The 18,779-nt window shown below is 37.4% G+C and overlaps 1 protein-coding gene across 1 annotated transcript in view; it reads left to right on the top strand.

The window, feature by feature from the left end:
• ZFAT (zinc finger and AT-hook domain containing) overlaps positions 1–18,779 on the top strand; it is a 187,054-nt gene that overhangs the window by 28,959 nt on the left and 139,316 nt on the right. The window contains 1 exon segment of the mRNA XM_042461673.1: positions 18,124–18,227. The gene's annotated coding sequence lies outside the window, so the exon portion shown is untranslated.

The following is an 18,779-nucleotide window of genomic DNA, read 5'->3' as shown; positions in this document are numbered from 1 at the left end:
TTTTCGTACCGAAATTTCGTAACCTGATCATTTCGTATCCGAGGCACACTGTATAAGAGAGGAATCCCAGAGGTACAGTAGCGTTCAGAAAAGGAAGAGGCATAGGCGCTACATGCAAACATGCAATGACTAATGGGACGAACCAACAAATTCCAGAAGATAATCAGCATGTGCTTCGTAGACTATAGCAAAGCCTTTGACTACAGTATATAGATCATGAAAAGCTATGGAACTCTCTGAAAGACATGTGAGGGAAGGTAGAAGCAGCAAAAGAAGAGAAGACCGCACACCGAATGCTAGACTTCAGTCAGGGAGGCCATGGGCCTGAACCTACAGACCTAAGCACGGGAGGATGGGGATCTTGGAGATGTTTCATCCACAGGGTCACCATGATCGAGGGCAGTTAACAACTACAAACATTATTTTTATGTGCTGTGTTAAATATCTCAAGAAGTTTTCTCCAGTGGCTAAAATACTTAAACCTAAGTACTCGATTAGAGAGAAATGCATAAAGCAATTTATTACTTACACTTGCTGAGTGTAGCAAAACCACAATTAAAATGTGCTTTATTGTTTTTGACTGTTTTACAAGACAAATGAGAATCAGATCAATTCATAACTTGACTTTTTGGTTTGGCTTATGTGCATTTTTGTCTCTCTCATAAGTGACAAGGACATTATGTATTAGACAATATGTGTGTACTTCATTGGGCTCTTGGATGGAGAATCTAATCACAACCTTGCAGCTATCTAATATGATTGCTAATTAATTCTATGGAAAGATATATTTTAGGAAAAGAAAAAGTTTTCACTCCACTTTGCTAAGACCATTCTGCATCTTTCCTAATACTTGAAGGGCTTTCTGTAATTGCATTTGATATTACCGAGTCTACTTTAAAATGAATAAATCTTTACATGCATAAATATTCTGAGTGAGATTCTTTCTGCATAAGTTAAATGTTGAGTGTGCTTTCTCAGCATATGGTAGCTGTGTTATCCAAAGGTGATGGATTGCCAAAGTCGATGGATTGAAGTGTTATCATAATTGGTGCCATAAAATGGTTTATAAGAGATAAGGATATTTTTTTTACCAACATTTATTTTCTTCTTTTCAAAGGAGATGTCCTTTTCCAGATGTACAGTAGTCTGTTGTTGTAAACATCCCCGACTGGAAGCTGTAAGTTTCAGCTTTCAGTCAGATGTTTGCTACCACCGGCTATTCATAAACAACGCTGGAAGAAAAAGATAAATTATAAATATACATCATTTTAATGCTAGCATGTTTTGAGTGAGGAGTTTCTTCCTGTTGCCATTACCATGTCTGGTTTAAGGAAAAATCTGGAAATAATTATTCCCAGATTTCCATTTTGAGCTCAGCAAAAAGATCTATTTTCCCAAAATGTATAGGGATTCAAGTCCCTGGTGATTTTGTTTACCACCCTCTGCAGTCACAGATACGATCTATGAAGCGTTCTTATAATGACTCAGATCGCTGGTTTATGTCATCTAGTAGGGTTTGCATTGAGTAACAGCAGTTCTCCAACACCTCAGGCAGAGTCTGCTACCTATATCTTTTTTTAATAGAATTCCTAGGGATTTGAACTTAGAATTTTCTGTGTGCAAAGCATATACTCTACAACTAAATAGTATCTCTTTTTCATTTTTTTCCAAGTCATCCTTGCTTACGTTTTCTTCCTTACAACTTGCCATTTTGTTATTTCCCCGTCAGTATGTGGGAGATTTATGAAGATACTCGGAAAAACCTTTTAAAAAATGCTTGCTACTCTAAGTATATTTCTAGCCTAGCGACTGGTCAGTGATATTAATCTTTTCTTATGGTAAAACACATGTTTCAGATACTGTATCTGGAAATTAAACTTGGAGGTGTGTAATAAAACATAAAAGTAACACTAATAGGATGAGATATGGGAAGGGAAAAACATGAATATTTGGCAAACACCCTGTTGTGATGCATGGTGATGTCATATGTTGCTACATTGACATGTATTTGCTTGTACAGGTTAAATGGGATTACCAAAATGAGATTAAAGACAGAAAAGACTACAAGTTTTCCCATTCCAGCTCCTTTTTTAGATTGTCCCATTTATCTGAAGGTTATACATGCTCATCCACTGACGTTAACTATATATAGCAAGCCAGTAACTGGGATTTATCATTTAATAGTGTTGTCTTGTTTGATGTTTAAGATACCTTATTTCTCACTATTGATACAGTTGTTAAAAATATTGGATAGATTTAGAAAAGGTTCTGCATATTGCTCATGTTGACGGGGGTCGATTTGAACATTAACTTGTCATGTATAGATTTCAAACAATAAAAGAATGTTCACTTTTGTATACCTTTGTGCCATGCACACATGTGTTGTCTGATCAGGGCAGTTATGTGCTGTAGTAAGCTTGCCAAAAGTCACCAGATCCTGGTCCATTCAGTTACTGGACACGCCACACCTGGGGAAGACGCCATTATCTGTATCGTTGAGCCCCTTGGAGGAAGGCATGATAAAAATTTAGAAAGTATTTAAATACCACGTCAGCTACCTGTTACATAACTCATCTGTATGATAGGTACTTTACAATCTACATAATGCTTTCTCGCTTATAGAACACAATTTCTAATACTTAGCCGACTTGAGAAATATGAAAAGGCTGCTCTGTTTAATTTATGCTACACAGAAATTCCAGAGAAACATGGTTATTAATTATGATGTCTAATGCAGGATCACGAAGCTTTCAGATCTGTTGTTATGGGGAAGAAATCTAGTATGGAAAATGCAGATGATTCAGAAAATGAAATGGCCACATAATACTGGTGGAAGCAACCCCCCAGAAAACACAGCTAAACTCCTTCACAGCCTCAAACACAACTCCCTAAGTATATAGAGACTAACAATAAGACCAAGATAGCAGGTTATTTGCATAGTAGATGAGTTTTTTTAATGACATAGAGCCTCTGGGGTTATGACACAGGCTATATTTATACATATGCATGTTATCCAGGTTCTTAAAAACCATGTAGAACTGTATGCTTGGGAGCTTGTGTTTCTTGAATACTTGATCCCTGGGTGTACTGTTTTTGTTTGTTTGTTTTTGCAACTGATGAGATTTTCAAAACAGGCATATATTATGGTACAGGGAGTTGCTGTTTGGAGAAGATGAAGTCAAGTCCCATAGAGCTGACCCATTTTTTTGATGCACCCAACATAGCTCTTTAAATTTATATTGCAATGTGCAGTGCAGTTCTGTCTTTAAAAACAACTGGGATGAAAATGAAGTTTCTGGGGATGGGAGGGAAAGACCAAAAGGATAATAGAAGGATTATTCAAATTGTTATGTTTGGAGCCCTGGTGGCACAGTGGTTCAATGCCTGTACTGCAGCCACTCACAAACTATAAGGTTGCAAGTTCAGTACCAGCAAAGGGCTCAAGCTCGATTCAGGCTTGCATCCTTCCGAGGGGGTGGCTAAAATGAGTACCCAGATTGTTGGGGGCAATTAGCTTACACTTTGTAAACTGCTTAGGGAGTGCTTAAGTGCACTGATAAGTGGTATAGAAATGTACTTTTTATTGCTATGTAAATTTGGAGTCTCTGTTTTTGAAGGTTTTTAAAGAGAAGCTGGATGGCCATCAAGCTGGTGTGTTTTGATTTTGTCTTCCTGCATGGCAGGAGCTTGGACTATGACCCTCAAGGTCTCTTCCAACTCTGTGATTCAGTCTCAGTAGTCATCAGAGTAGATCTCAAAACTGGTGAGTGTTACATTAGTTGTGACAGCATTGTTCCATTGGTTTTATTGAGTCTATGCTTTGATGTGTATTGTTTGCCTTCAAATCATTTATGACTTATGGCAACCCTAAGGTGAACCTGTCATGGGATTTTCTTGGCAGGACTTTTTCCAGAGGGGATTTGCCATTGCTTTCCCCTGTGGCTGAAAGAGTGTGACTTGTCCAGGGTCACCTAGTGGGTTCCTGTGACCAAGTGGGGATTAAAACACTGAATTCCCAGAGCCCTAGTGCAGCACTCAAACCTGGCTATGTGATCTGTGCTTCACATGACTAAGTCTAGATCCAACATCATATTTTGTTTTATTGCTTTGTTATTGATATTTTTCATTCTGTTTGCTTTTTAGTCTTGTATGTGCTTCAGACATTAAAATTTAGTAAGACATTAAGAAGAAAACTAATTTACCAATGTACTGTTTAAAATGCTGTATTTTAGGTACCTCATTAACAGGAAGGTCCTGGTTTAGGCAGCTAAAAATAAGTTAGTTATATAGATGGACACTTTTTAAAGTGCATCAATGCTGTGTTTGTATTGTTGCCACTGATTCTTAGTTCATGTAAACATCCTACACTCAGCTGTATCACTTGGAATGGCTGGGAGGTGGATGTTTACTTCAACTGATTTGGAAAGGCAGCCTTCCTGAATAACACATACTGTATTGGGGGCAGAGGCCAGTCAACTGCTTTGATTCTGTTCCACTCAGACGAATGTGACTGCTTACATCTACCTGTGGAAGTTGTATCTGTTGCATACTTTGTCTCCAGTTTTTAAATTAAATAAACCTCGTGTTAATATTTGCCTTAGGATCTTCTTGCATCAGTGGTTTACTTAAAGATTCTTACTGAAAACTTACTTTCAAAATTTCTTTTTCTTAAGCTTGAATAAATAGTTCACTGTCAGCAGGGATGGTTGAATCTACAATTCAGAGCAACTGAAATTTAATCTTGAACACAGCTTTCAGCACAGGAGGAATAAATGATTTCAATGCACAGCACTTCTAAAATCTTTGGGAGCTTTCAAAGCAAAAGCTTCAACTTTTTACTCATACTCACTTTCATTTAATATATTTAATGGCTAGATGTTCTCCTCAGAGATGGAGAAATTGATATCTTGCTTTCTAGAGTATCCTCAAACAAGAAACAAGTCCAAGCTGCAGCATTTATTGAAGATCAGATCGGTATGAAGCATTTCTAGAACACTATTATTTGTTAATGTATTCAAAATGCTTCTTGCCATTGTGCTAAATTGCAGTTGCCAAAATTGTAGGCCATTTTAAGTAACATTTTACTTAAATGCAAGGTTCTGTCAAAGTCTGTAAGCAACTCATGTTAATACGTAGACTATCGTGGGTGGTAGCTACTTGAGTTAAATTATAGTGGTAATATGGGTGGTAGTGGATACATCTCACCAAAAGTGCCTCGCATAAGCTTTCACAGAAGTCTTTTGATCCACACTAAAAATATTTTTTGCCTTCACACTGGTATCATGTGTATGTCAAGTGGTGGCAATGTCAATTAAATCAATTTCCATTCCAGGTTGTAAATGAGGAAAAGCAAAATCAGGGGGAGAGTAGGTCTGAAAGATACTACTGTTAAGACTAATTTCTGACATTTTTCATTAACAGTATTTGGATTTTGGTGATGTCCTCAAACCTGCTGCGCTGCAGTGAACAATGGGGGAGCTGTTTAATGCTCTTACATACTTAAAGAGATTGTGTTGCATGTTTATTGGCATGACTCTTCTCAGCCAGTTTGTGCATTCAGAATGATATCTTGATGACTTATGTGCATAAGACAAAGTGGAATCATGCAATATTGTGCTTCTGTGGGGTTAGTGCTCAGTTTGAAGCTGTAGAAACCTACTGTCTCCTTTCCAATTCTTAATGCTGGTTAAAGCTCCTTATGTAGTGAGAACAGTGCCAAAAGAAAGAAAGGGGAAAAAAACCCAATACTTATACAGTTGGCCCTCGCCTTACGCGGGGATCCGTTATGGATCCCTCTGCATAAGGTGAATTCCGCCTATGCTCAAGCCCCATTGGAAACAATGGGGCTCGTGCATGGCGGCGCGTGGCGCAACGAGCGCGCACGCCCATTCAATTGAATGGGATGCGCCGCCCCGCGTGCACCACGCGGCTTGAGCGCGTAAGCTCAAGTCTGCGTAAAGTGCACCCGCGTATGACGCGAGCGCACTGTACTCCTATTGCATGTCCTGCTAGCCCTGAGAGATATCCAAAGACACAATGTTTCAGGTTGTATCTGATACAGGCATCCCCTGTCTGTGAGTCTCCTTATTGGCCCTCCACAAAGCAGAAGACTTTGTCCAAGGCTCAGGAAACTGGAGTAATGACCTGTCCACATCTTGGGAAGTAACATAATGCTACGTTTGCAGCAGAATGCAAGTAATATGAGTCTTACCATTAAAATTGCATGGACAGTGCAAGCTAAGAAAGGAGGACAGGATAGGCCTCCCAAGAGGAAGAAATTATGGAACAAGATAGGCTCCTAAAGAGGAGGAAATGACAGAGCATGGAAAATTAATTAGTAAACCTGAAGTTGCTCCTGAAAAACTGCAAAAGAAAGCGATTTTGAAATGGGCAGATGCATTTGTGCAGTGTTATATGGAATGCAAAGCCCTGGAAAATGGAACATATTTGAATCTACGTGTTTCAGAAGTTGTTTCCTACTAAGGCCCCTTCACATTGCACATTTAGTGCAGTTTGATGTCATTTTAATGACCTTGATTGAATCCTATGGAATCCCAAGGTTGTAACTCAGACAAGTATTATTCTTTGGGAGAGAATTCTAAATACCTCAGAAAATCCCAGGATTCCATACCATGGAACCATGGTGATTAAAGTGGTACTAAAGTACTATAATTGCATAGTAGATGAGAGAGACTTAAGAGACATGTGCCATTCTTCATGCCGTTTTTTTTCAAAGTATAAAAAGAGAGAAGAGAATTGGAATTAGCTGGAACAGATTATTCTCTGCACTGACAGAGTGACTTGATAATCTGTGTCTTTCATTCAACTCTGGTGGTGGGACCTTCTAGGAAGTGTAATAGTAACCTGTATAAATTAAAATTTCTCCTGAACACATGCTTTTACACTGAATTTGGTGTTTTTTGCCACCTACATTTTACAGAGCAGCAATTACTCTATCAGAGGTTATGCAGAGATAGAAGATATATTTATGATCTTAAATCAACACTTTACAAGGGTAGGAACGGCAGGTCTCCCAGTCTGAGGGAATCAATGGCATAAATGTTGCTTTATATTCTAAGGTCCCTTGCAAATGCATATGCCATTGGTACACATGCAAATATAGTGATTTAAACTGCCTTATAGCTATAATCCAGGCTCCCCAGAAGATTCATAATCTTACAAAACAAGTTTAGCTACTCTTGATACAAAACTTTGAGTAGGAGGAGAGGCAGAAAGTTCCAACAGATCACAGTGCAGTGTAGTATTAGTTCTTTTAGTTCTTCAGTGTATTGATGCACGACCTTATTTATTCTAGTCGGCTATTAGTGAAATCATATGGTATTCCACATGCTCTGCGTTGCTTTCTGTGCTGGCTGTCTAGGCTGGATGACTGTGGCAGGGTGGTTGAAATAGCACTTTGCAGCCTTCAGTATTTTGATATATAGTAATAACATTTAAGGCCTGGTCTGGTGGACCAGACTGACTTTAAAATAGAAGATGCAAAGGACAATTATATCCCCAAAATATTTGGGCTGAATCCAACTACAGTAAACCAATTTAATTAATTTATTTATAGAACTCAATATGTATGCAATATCCATTGATTGTAAGAGTTTACTCTAACAATTGAGTTTAGTCCTTTGTGTTTACTTTCTAAAGTGTGTTTATATGTGGACAGAATCCTGTTGGTGTCCTAATGTATCCATAAGTTCTAGAGAAGTGGTTGGACATTTTTATTTGAAGTGGAATAGATGTGCTCATAATATGATGAAACGTAACAAAATTTGGGGAGCAAACACAGTCACAAAATAGGTGCCACAAAGAGTCATTGCTCATCTTTGATGTGTTATCTCCAAGATCTTTGCCATATGCATTCTAGCCATCCAGCCATTTTCACAGAGGCTTCAGGACACTGTACAGCAATAGACACAGGGATAAAAACCATGTAACTCTCTAAATTATATTGAATGGTAACTCCTAGTTTTCCTCAGCATTGGCTATGCTGCTTAGAGCTGCTTGGCATTGCAGTTCAACAGTGTCTGGAGGGCTACAGAATTTTCCCATCCTTCCTTGTATACAACATGTTCAAGCACTTGAGTTATAGGTGTAATGTGGATGAGATTCATGATGGTTAGCACATCACATGGGATGAGATGGTACAGTACTAACGGGAAGGGAGTGGTTTTGAAAGGGCATATTAAAAACTGGTAATTTGTTGTCGGACATATTTGGGAAATTCATTTTGTAAAAATTCTGTCTACAGTCAATCCAGGGCTCTTCAAGGTATGCCTTTATGAGTTGTAGAAGTCCCTTTGTCAAAGAATACCCAAGATCTTTGCCTCTGATGTTACATTAGCAGACCCTGTGGTGTCAGGAGTTTGAAAGAACTAGGTTAGGGATTTTAATACAGATTCACAAAAAAATGGCTAACATCACATGTAGGGGATACACTTTAAATTGACCATTCTTATGATAAAGTTTCTAGGAGGGTTGAGAAATTTTTTACATTTGTTGAATCAAGTCTGTTTCTTTCAGTTTAGGTTGCTTATCTGCGGAAGCATACTACTGCCCTCACATATTTGTGACAGTAAAACAAATCTGAAATGTTTTAAGTACATTAAATGCTAAAGAAAATTTACAAAGTACAGATTTGCAGCAGAAAAAGGTTGGATTAGAAATACTGGAAAACATGCATGCTGAATGTTTGTAATTCTGTATCCATGTAGGGTCACATTTTTCTGTCTGTAAATTAACCTTCCCACTTTTTCCGTTACACCTTTAACTTGATTTATCATGCCATTTATGGAAGACACCAATCAGCATGATTTTTTGGTCTGACTTCATTGCACCTTGTATAACTTTAAATACCCAGAAATAATAACTATGTTCTTGCAAAGTATTCACTAAGCTTGCTGAAGAAACAAGTTTAGACTGGATATGAAGAAACTGTTCTTGAAAATGATGAAATGAGACGCATGTATAGGTGAATAGGGTATGGAGGGGCAACTTGAGCTAGTTAGGACAAATGCAAATCACTTTAAATTAATTTTAGTCAGATCATAGGATATAGGTAGATATATGATGGGAGACAAATTCCTGCAAAGATCATGAAACTGGGAACAAAATGACATGCTCCAAATACCTTGAAGATATTTAGAAATACAAATTTTTTATTTAATTGCACTTCAGTCTTTAGTGAGCAGCTGTACAAAGAGAGCAAATTACTAGTAAAAAGTGTTAATGTGCTTAGTTAGCTATTGATAAGCTAAAATAGAATATAGTTGTATTTTTGCTAGAAGGGGTAAACTTTGTTAAATTGCCATTGAAAATTAAGTCAAATTTCTGCACTAAAAGCATTACCAAAATGAAGGTGAAAAATGTCATTTATGATTGAATACCTCCTACCTTGTTGTTCTTGGTTTATTTTTCTTTCTGAAAAATAATTTTTCATCCACCCAAACGACTTCTCTTTCTTTCCCTTTTCCCTCACTCATAATCTTGTCTCCCATTACTTTGGTTTACTGATTCCCACACAGATCCCTGCACAACTTCAAAATATAGTTTCTTGGGATTGTTGAGGAGCTTCTTTGGTATCTGCTGTAGAACACAGGAAGATCATCTAGATGCAAAGGGGATAAGCTCTTCCAAGCTATCCTTACTATTTGTTGGCTTTTAACCATAGAATTAACTAAACTACCATCTCACAACCACATATTTTCATAACCACTGAACATGGCTACTTCATATCCCACAAATAAGCATTGTTTGTATCACCAGCACATAGTTGAGGTAGACACTTTCTTTCTAAAATGTGTAATGTTGTTGGATATACCCCAAACAACATTTTTTGATGTGCCAAACATACAAGATTTTCGGTTTTTAAAGAGGATTTAAAATATTGAGGCTATGCAGGTTTTCATTTGCACAGGATCATTTAAATCATTAACCTTCAATTCAGATTTGTGAAGCTAATTACAAAGGTGCAGCAGGTGAGTAGGTACTTCCTAACCAGCTGCAGGGAGTAGGACAATTATTCTCAAATTGCTCACTTTCAGCAAAGAGCTGGTGTTGTATAGTAGTTAGCAAGTGAGACATGGGTCCAGATAGTGGGTTGAAATTCATTGTATCTTGCTGGACTAGCAAATAGCTCACTCAGGCCAGAAATTTATTTATTGAACATGTTAAATAAAATTCCAACATAAATGTAAAGAAAGCATTGGTGTATTTTGTTGTACATGATAACAGTATCAAGACTGATATTAGCTCATATTGGAAAAACAAAGGCCTATTGAGTTTAGATGACTGGTTAATAAAAGTATTAGAGATGATAGAAATCAACAAATTAACAACTATTTTGAACAATTAAGATACTAAACAGAGGGGGAATGGTCACCTGTAATAAAAGTTTGTACTCAGAATTGGGCTAAGGGATAGAAAGCAGAGACAGGAAAAAATATGGAAGCTTGTGGACTCCAAGAGATCTTCCAAAAAAATTGCTGATTTGTTAATGTTGTAAAATGTATTCATTTGTGTATGATATATATTGTCTTTTTTTGTAGGATGGAGAATAAGACAAGGAGCTGATATATTTTATAGGACTAGTTACTGGGACGACTTTAGGAAGTAAATTAAGTATAACATAATAAGGATTGTGACATATATAATGTGATATGGAATGTAATATGGACTATGGAAGATAATTCTGGTTTTTTAAGTTATGTAGAATCAATTGTTTTAGAATTTGCTATATTTATAAAAACAGTTTGTAAAAAAGTAAATAGCTCACTCGCAGGATTGTAAGGGAAAACATAACATGAGAAATGACAAATGCCATCCTGACAGTGTTGAAGGAAAGGCTGGATAAAAGTGGGTTAAAAAAAAGCAGTCTAACCTACTAATTAAAGTCCTGAACCTCTCAGCCTCTTTTTAAATGTACAACACAACTCCAGCAGTTCTTTAGCCTTTGGTAAGACAGCATGAAGCAGTACTCAGCAGGAAAATGCATTGTACAATCTATTGAAATCTCCATATGTAAATGTGATTGGTGTTTGCACTGTTACTACATTACCACATGTCTTCACACTTTCTTCAGCAATGCCTTTGCATCTGTTTAAAATATGTAAATATTGTCCTTAAAATCCATTATACCTTAGAATGCAGTATACCTTAATATGAGCAAACAGTATGAATTACTAAGGTAGTGCAATCAAAACCACTTGTGTATAGCCTTAAGGCAATAGGCATTAAAATCTGGTTTTGAAGATTATACTTCAAAGATTATCAGTAAATATATGATATTTTCATAACTACTGTTGTGATTAGTATTTGTTGACAAAGGTGTTACTGTTGTACTTTACCTCTTTGATGATATGAACGGAAAACTCAGCTACGTTTTCTCATGACCCATTTCTAAGTCCAAACAAAGTTTTCAAACTGAATTAAATCCAGGCCGTTGGAATTTCAGGAGATGAGATGTTTTAGAGTTGATAGCTGATGATTTTTCATTTCAAGAGCTGTGATACTGTTGATTTCAACAAATGCTTTTGACTAAAGAAGATGCTGGCACACAATAGACTGGCTATGCAACAATCTATTTTCTTGTGTTCAGTGTAATTCTAGGACATAACCCTTCTGTTGTGTTACAGATGCTGAGCCACCATGCAGTGCTTGGGTTTATGCCTTGTTAGCAGATCAGAAAGGACTTGCTATTAGTGTAATTCCTCAGTGGGTCATCCAGATTCTTAATGAAGGAACCTTAATGACCTTAATCACTGGAGGTGTGTTTTCCTGATGGCCTGTAATCAGAATCCTTCATTCATTCAGAAAAGAACACTGTTCAGCTCTGGGGAGGAAAGAGGAAACCCTGTTTGGAAATCTGAATTGCCAGTTTTGAACTGAGAATTGTGAATTGGCTGATGCATCGTTGGCATTGGGAATATGAAGTAGGATTCACAGCTGTGACGAAGGGACGTGTTGCCGCCATTGCGTTCTGATTGTATTTTCTGCTATGGTTATTATTACCAGTATTGCTATTATTATTAGCTCATTTACATCCCACCTCAAAATGAACTGAAGACATTTCACAAAGATTAGATAAAGATTATAACATACAAAAATTTGTTAGAATGCAACCAAACTATTCATAGAGTTAAAACTGTTTAAATCAAATAAAAAGGCAAAAGATAAAAATCAGTGGGAAAGCACACAAAAAAGCCCTTGCAGCGGGTTCCTAAAAGAGTTATAATAGAAAAGTTTTCACTTGCTGATGGAAGCAAACAACAAATAGGGGGAGAGAGTCCCAAAGTCTGGGAACAGCTAGCTAACAATATTAAAAATGCCATGAGCTTCCAAACAACACTGCTTCCAAGGCGGGGCAAACACCCATGCACTATCCGCACCATATAGCATCAAGCTCCGGTGCGTGGTTATTTTCTTGTCCCCATTATGCATGCACATATGCCAATGCAGAGAAGCATATTTTCTGCCTTGAGTCAGAATAACCTGGAGTATTCTTTTTGCTCCAGTTTTTAGCCCCAGAGTGAGACTTGGTTTTGCTTTCCACCTCGTTTTGCTTTGTGTCATCTAAACACCCCATCTTCAAAGCAGTTAGAAGCCACTTTATTTGGCCAGTGTGGACCTCACTGACAGGTAAAGGAGTACAGAAATGCAGCCTAACTCCTGTATCATTTGACATGGAACATCTTAATACTATGGATAGACATGCACAATTCAGTGTGTTTTTGTGGGTTTTTCGGGCTATGTGGCCATGTTCTAGAAGAGTTTGTTTTTGACGTTTCACCACCATCTGTGGATGGCATCTTCAGAGATTTTCAAAAAAAGTATGGATGCTGGCTATGAAAGCCTTTGACTTCACAATTCAGTGTTTGATGTTTTATTTAAAAAAGGTGACATGCTTCAATGTCTTATGCTCATACTATACACATTGCAACATTATTATTTTTTTGGAGGGGGAGTTTTCTTCTAAGGACCTATGATTTGAAGTGAGGAAAACTAGGTCTTTCTTGCAAGAACTGGTATAATTACAAATGGTTATAGCCTCCTTTAATGGAGGAGATAATGGAAACTATAGTTCAAGTTCATTACAGTAGTTTGAATGCTTGGAATCGGGTTCATTTGAAAAGCAAAACAAAAAGAAATGTGACATTAATGTATATACCAGATAGTTAATTTTGGCAGCCCCCTCCCCTCAGAAGAGGTTAGTCACAGCTAGGTTATTACAACCCTAAGTAAATGTCCTTAGGAGAAGATGCTTGCTTGTGTGTACTTCATCTTTCTTACTACAGGTCCAAGTGGATTCCATGGTTTGGAGTGCTTTGCACCAGTTCTGGCCTTTCCTGAATAGAGATAACTTAGCCACAGTAGTCCATACGCTGATAGCTTCCCAATTAGACTACTGTAATGTGCTCTACATGGGGCTGCTCTTGAAGATGATTTGAAAAGTAGAGCTAGGATCATTAAATGTTCTGTGATTATTGTTGTTTTGAACTAGGCTGTTTTTATCTATGTTTAGTTGTTTAGTGTTTATTTTTAACTTCTGTATTCAATGTTTTGACATTGTTTGTTTGTTTTTTAATATATTGTAACCCGCCTTGAATCCCACTGCAGGAGAAAGGTGGGATATAAAGCTTGGAAATAAATAAATAAAATAATAATAAATACTGCAAAATGTTGCAACAAGATTGACAGTGGTGCAATGTAGACAACACATAACACTGGTCTTAAAAAATTGCATTGACTGCCAATTCACTTCGAGTCTCAATTCAAGGTCCTGGCGATGATATTCAAAATCTTAAATTTCTTAGGATCTCAATACTTACAGAAACACCCCTCTCTGTATAAGATTTGAGATCTGTGTGTCCCTCAAGCTGCGACATTGTAATGGTGGATATGAGAAAGGCATTCTCAGCTGTGGCACCCCACTCATTGGGGTCCTAACTGGCACCAACATTGGTTTCTTTTCAGTACCAGGTCAAAACATGACTTTATTAAAAACTTTGGCACCTAATTTTCTTTTAAGCATGGGCATGGTGTAGCTTCTAGCCTTTTAAAGCTCTTTTAATTTCTTTGAAATGTTTGCCCCCCAAAAAATGTTATTGAGCTTAAAACAACACAGAGAGAGATATATATAGCACATATCTTTCTTACATTTCCATTTCCTACACTTTATATTATCTACTTACTATATATACATACCTATCACTTACATTTTCATTTCTTTGAAATGTTTTAAGATGCTCTTACTTCATTTAAATTTTATATTTTAATTTGATATCGTTTAAATTTTTTACATTTTTTAAAACTGTTTGTTTGATTTGTGCTTCCTCCCAATATGGGTAAATTGTTCATTTTTTATGTTTGCTGCCCTGAGATCTCATGATAAACAGGCAGGATAAACATATTTTAATAATAAATGATACATATTGAATAATAAACATTTACTCTGAAGATTATTGCATGAAGTTCTTACTTTTTCCAGAGTGCATATAATTGATCTTTTTTGTAAATAAATGTAGCTAGAGTGCAGTCTGACTTGAGCTGCCAAAAGCATATCTTACCTTATGGGGAGAAAAGAAATTGAGCCTATGGAGGAATGAAATCTTAGCCATTTTGCTTGTATATTTTGCTTCTTTTTATAGAATAGTTGCTGCTGTTCTCAGTAGGGTTAAAAGAATAAAGTAAACAAAAAACTACAAGAAGGGGAAAACAGTTCCTTTGGACTAAACTTTTGGGAGAGAAACTGGAATATATTAGTCAAGCTTGTGAATGGGCAAGGGTGCTTCAAGAAGAAGAAAAACATGGAAGCCAAAATAGAGAATGCTGAAAGGCCATTCCAGGGAGAAAAGGAAATCTGAAAGGAAAATGGCTGGAAGTTGCACTGCCAAAAGACCAGGGTGGGCAGAGAGAAATTGTTTCCCTTTTTGGCTTACTGAACTCAAGTAGAAACCAATCTTAATTTCCTCTCCCATCCTCTGCCTGCCCTTCACATCCAGATGTTGTTACATCAAGACCTGCCTTAAAACATCAGCTAATCATTGCTTGCTCCATTTTGTTCATTTCTTTCCCCACTTAATGTGCTTTGTTCTAAGATTAGAAGTTTGTAATCAAGGCCTGTATTCTTGGATATATGAAAGTCAGAATCATACAAGCTATTGTGTTCCCTGTTAACCATGTATGGATGTGAGAGCTGGATAATGAAGATGCAAGATAGGAAGAGAATCCATTCATTTGAGATATGGTGCTGAAGAAGAGTGCTGAGGATCCCATGGACAGCCAAAAAGACAGACAAATGGGTGATAGATCAGATCAATCCAGAAATCTCCCTGGAAGCCAAGATGACAAAACTTAGGCTGTTGTACTTTGGACATATCATAAGAAGCCATGACTTGTTGGAAAAAAACAACAACAATGCTAGGAAAGGTGGAGGGAAATAGAGAGGAAGGCTGCATGCTAGATAGATGGATGCTATTATTTATTTATTTATTTATTTATTTAAATTAAATATTAGGGAGGCCATGGGTATGAGTTTGCAAGAACTAAGCAGGACATTGGAAGACAGCCTTGGAGATGTCTCATCCAGAGGATCACTAGGGTCGGGATTGACACGAGGGCAGTTAACAACAACAAATTATTTCACATTCCCAACCTATATTAGATTTTCCATAAAACCCTTGGTTTTCCTTATCTTATTCTATTAATCTTGAAAATAGTTAAGTTGGGAGCTTTCGTTTGTTATGTTTCAGGACGGTGATCAATAACAGTACTCTTCAGATTCAACTAAAGGAGTTTCTGTGAACTAATCTTAGAAACTGGCAATACTTTGTTGATGATTAGAGTGCCTTTAATATTATGACTGTGATTCATATGTCTCCATATGCTTTCACAATATCAACCTAAGAATGAGTGTATTTCAAACAGGAGGAAATCTAAACACATGGGTGAGGAATCTTGGAGGTTCATTTTCTGTTTTATTAAGTTTACAGTAGGGGGAACAACTACATCAGGAACTAAATTTCATCCCTCTGCTGGTCTACATGTCTGGCCAAAATGTGGCAGCAAAGTGATATGTTTGTCTATGGGTTTCTACAGCTGGATCTTATTTTAGATGGTTGGGATGAAGTTGTGGAAGTTTGTTTTTCTTTGAAAGCAAAAACTTTGTTGAAAGGGCTAAAGGGTGCTGCAGAAAACAGGTTGGGCCCACGACTGAACTTTGTCACCCTGGTTTGGGAGCCATACTCAAATAAGGAGCAAGACAAAGGGCCTAGATGGGGTTAAAACCAAAGGTATAATTCCCTACACTGGGTTCCTGGGGCTACAAATCAGATCACACTTGCATGCCATGAGTTCTCACAATGTACAGCAGAAGCAACTTTTAAGCCAGACAGGCAACACCTGTGTATTTCATCTGGCACTAGGAGTTCCCCGTCTTTGTTCTGACAAGTGGCATCAAGTATCAGCCCTCCTGTAAGGTAGTGAAGTAACTGCATAAGACTTATTCTCATTGACCTCAAAATGGGTCTTCTCTCCATATTTTGTAACAACTGTGAGGCATTAAATCATTTTAAAAATTACTCTCTCTCTCTCTCTCTCTCTATATATATATATATATATATATATTTGCTGCATGACTGATAACTTGGCTTGGAACAAACAAGTACCTCTTGAATGAATCCTGGTATTAAAAAAAGTGAAATACTGTAGCACTAATGGAAAAGCTAACATTCTGCTCCAGAACAAGAAAGTAACAATCAGCTTCTTTTCAACATGGTTTCCTCTTATTAATTTTATCAATGACAGTCACATCTAGATCTATGGGGATATGCTTTGGTTGAATTGTAAATTTATTATTTTCTTATGCTGTGAGCCTATGGACCAAGGATGCCATAGAAACACTGAAAATGTTACTTTTGAGAAATAATATGCAATGCCTGGTGAGTTGCAAAGGGATCTTGCAGTACCTTTCAAACAGCAAAAGAAGTTGTAGCGTTAGATTTCATAGACTTGGCTTACTTCCTCAGACATGAGGAATGACTCAGGGAGCTGGGGATGTTTAGCATGGAGAAGAGAAGGTTAAGAAGTGATATGATAGCCCTTTTTAAATACTTGAAAGGATGTCACATTGAGTTTCTGAATTCTACCATTACCATTTTAGCAACTCAGTAAAATTTTAAAAAGATAACATACTTAAAATGCCACTGAAGGACATATTGTCTTAATACACATGTGCATATATTTACAAAGAATACTGTGAAGTTACTTGCAATTTGTTGTTCACTTTACAGTATGCCCTGGACTTCATGACAGATACGACTTTACTGGAAGAGACAACTTGTGTTTTAATTATGGCTGGTAAAACAAGTGTGATTCCCCAACCATGTCTCTTTATGTGAAAGATCAGCAGGTCCCTTCATCTGGAGTATTGTCTTATCTCACCAGAAGATACCAATGACCCTAATCTCCAGTCAATGCTGTACTGCCTTCTTTACTCATTTATTCTACACATTTCTACTTGTAAATGAGCCCCCTCCCCAAGGGGCATACACCATTTGTTGTTATTTGCTGTCAAGCTGACTTTGACTTATGGCGATTCTGGGAGTGAAAGGCCTCCAAGATTCTTGGTCATCAAGACCTGCCTTGTTCAAGTCTTGCAAACTCAGGGCTCTGGCTTCATTGACGGAGTCTATCCATCTGTAATGCAATCTTCCTCTTACACCTCTCCAAGCAGCAACATCTTCTCTAATGAGTCACATCATTTTATGATGTGTACAAAATAAGACAGCCTCGGTTTAGTCATTGTGGCTTCTAGGAAGAGTTCATGCTTGATTTGCTCTAAGATCCATTCATTTGACTTCTGATATCTATAGAACTCTTCTCCAGCACCACATTTTAAAGGGGTACATCATAAAACAGTGTCATTAAAGCAAATACAATAGACACTTGTTATACGCTTGGGTTTGGTTCCAAGATCCCCTGTGGATAACAAAATCCGTGGATGCTCAAGTACCATTAAATATAATGACATAGCAAAATGGTGTCCCTTATAAAAAGTGAAAAATCAAGGTTTGATCTTTGAAATTTATACTTTTTTTGAACATTTTCAAACAGTGGATGCTTGAATCGGGTATAAGAAGGGCCAGCTGTACATCTGATCAAATACATCTAATGCATCTGAGGAAGTAGACTTAAGTCTTCAAAAGATACCAGCAAAGGTAAGATATTATACACTGAACAAATTCAAATAACATCCAAACTGAATTATACACTGAACAAATTCAAATAACATCCAAACTGATACCTTTATTGGGACAACCAAAATGCATAATTACATGTTGCAAGCTTTTGAAGTCATATCAGGCAAACAGGAGAAAAAAATTGATGTTAGTCACAGGTCTGCATTTTCTGTTTCTGGTCTTAGTTCAGATGGCAGGGAGGGCCATCTGCAGGTGGGCCATGTGGTCACTGGTAGTTATTCAAGATCAAAGAAATTTAGTGTCCATTTGCAATTCAAAGATGATGTTTCCTTGGAATCCAGCATGCCTCCTTCCTTTGTGAGGCCACAGGATCCTATGTAGGTAGGATACATTTTAAAAAAAGAAACTCTAGGGAGAGTGTGCTTGTTGCAGAGGGGGTGGAGCTTCAGTGAGTCATCTCAGTCACTGGGGGCAGAGCTGGCAGACTAGCTCTATATCATTGCTCCCAGAGCCGCGCACCATTATCCAGGAGATCTACAGCAGAGGCAGAGTTGATTGAGCTCACTGCCA

Source organism: Sceloporus undulatus, chromosome 4 (genome assembly GCF_019175285.1).
Source record: "Sceloporus undulatus isolate JIND9_A2432 ecotype Alabama chromosome 4, SceUnd_v1.1, whole genome shotgun sequence".
NCBI lineage: Eukaryota > Metazoa > Chordata > Lepidosauria > Squamata > Phrynosomatidae > Sceloporus > Sceloporus undulatus.
This window is presented reverse-complemented; position numbering and strand designations above follow the sequence as displayed.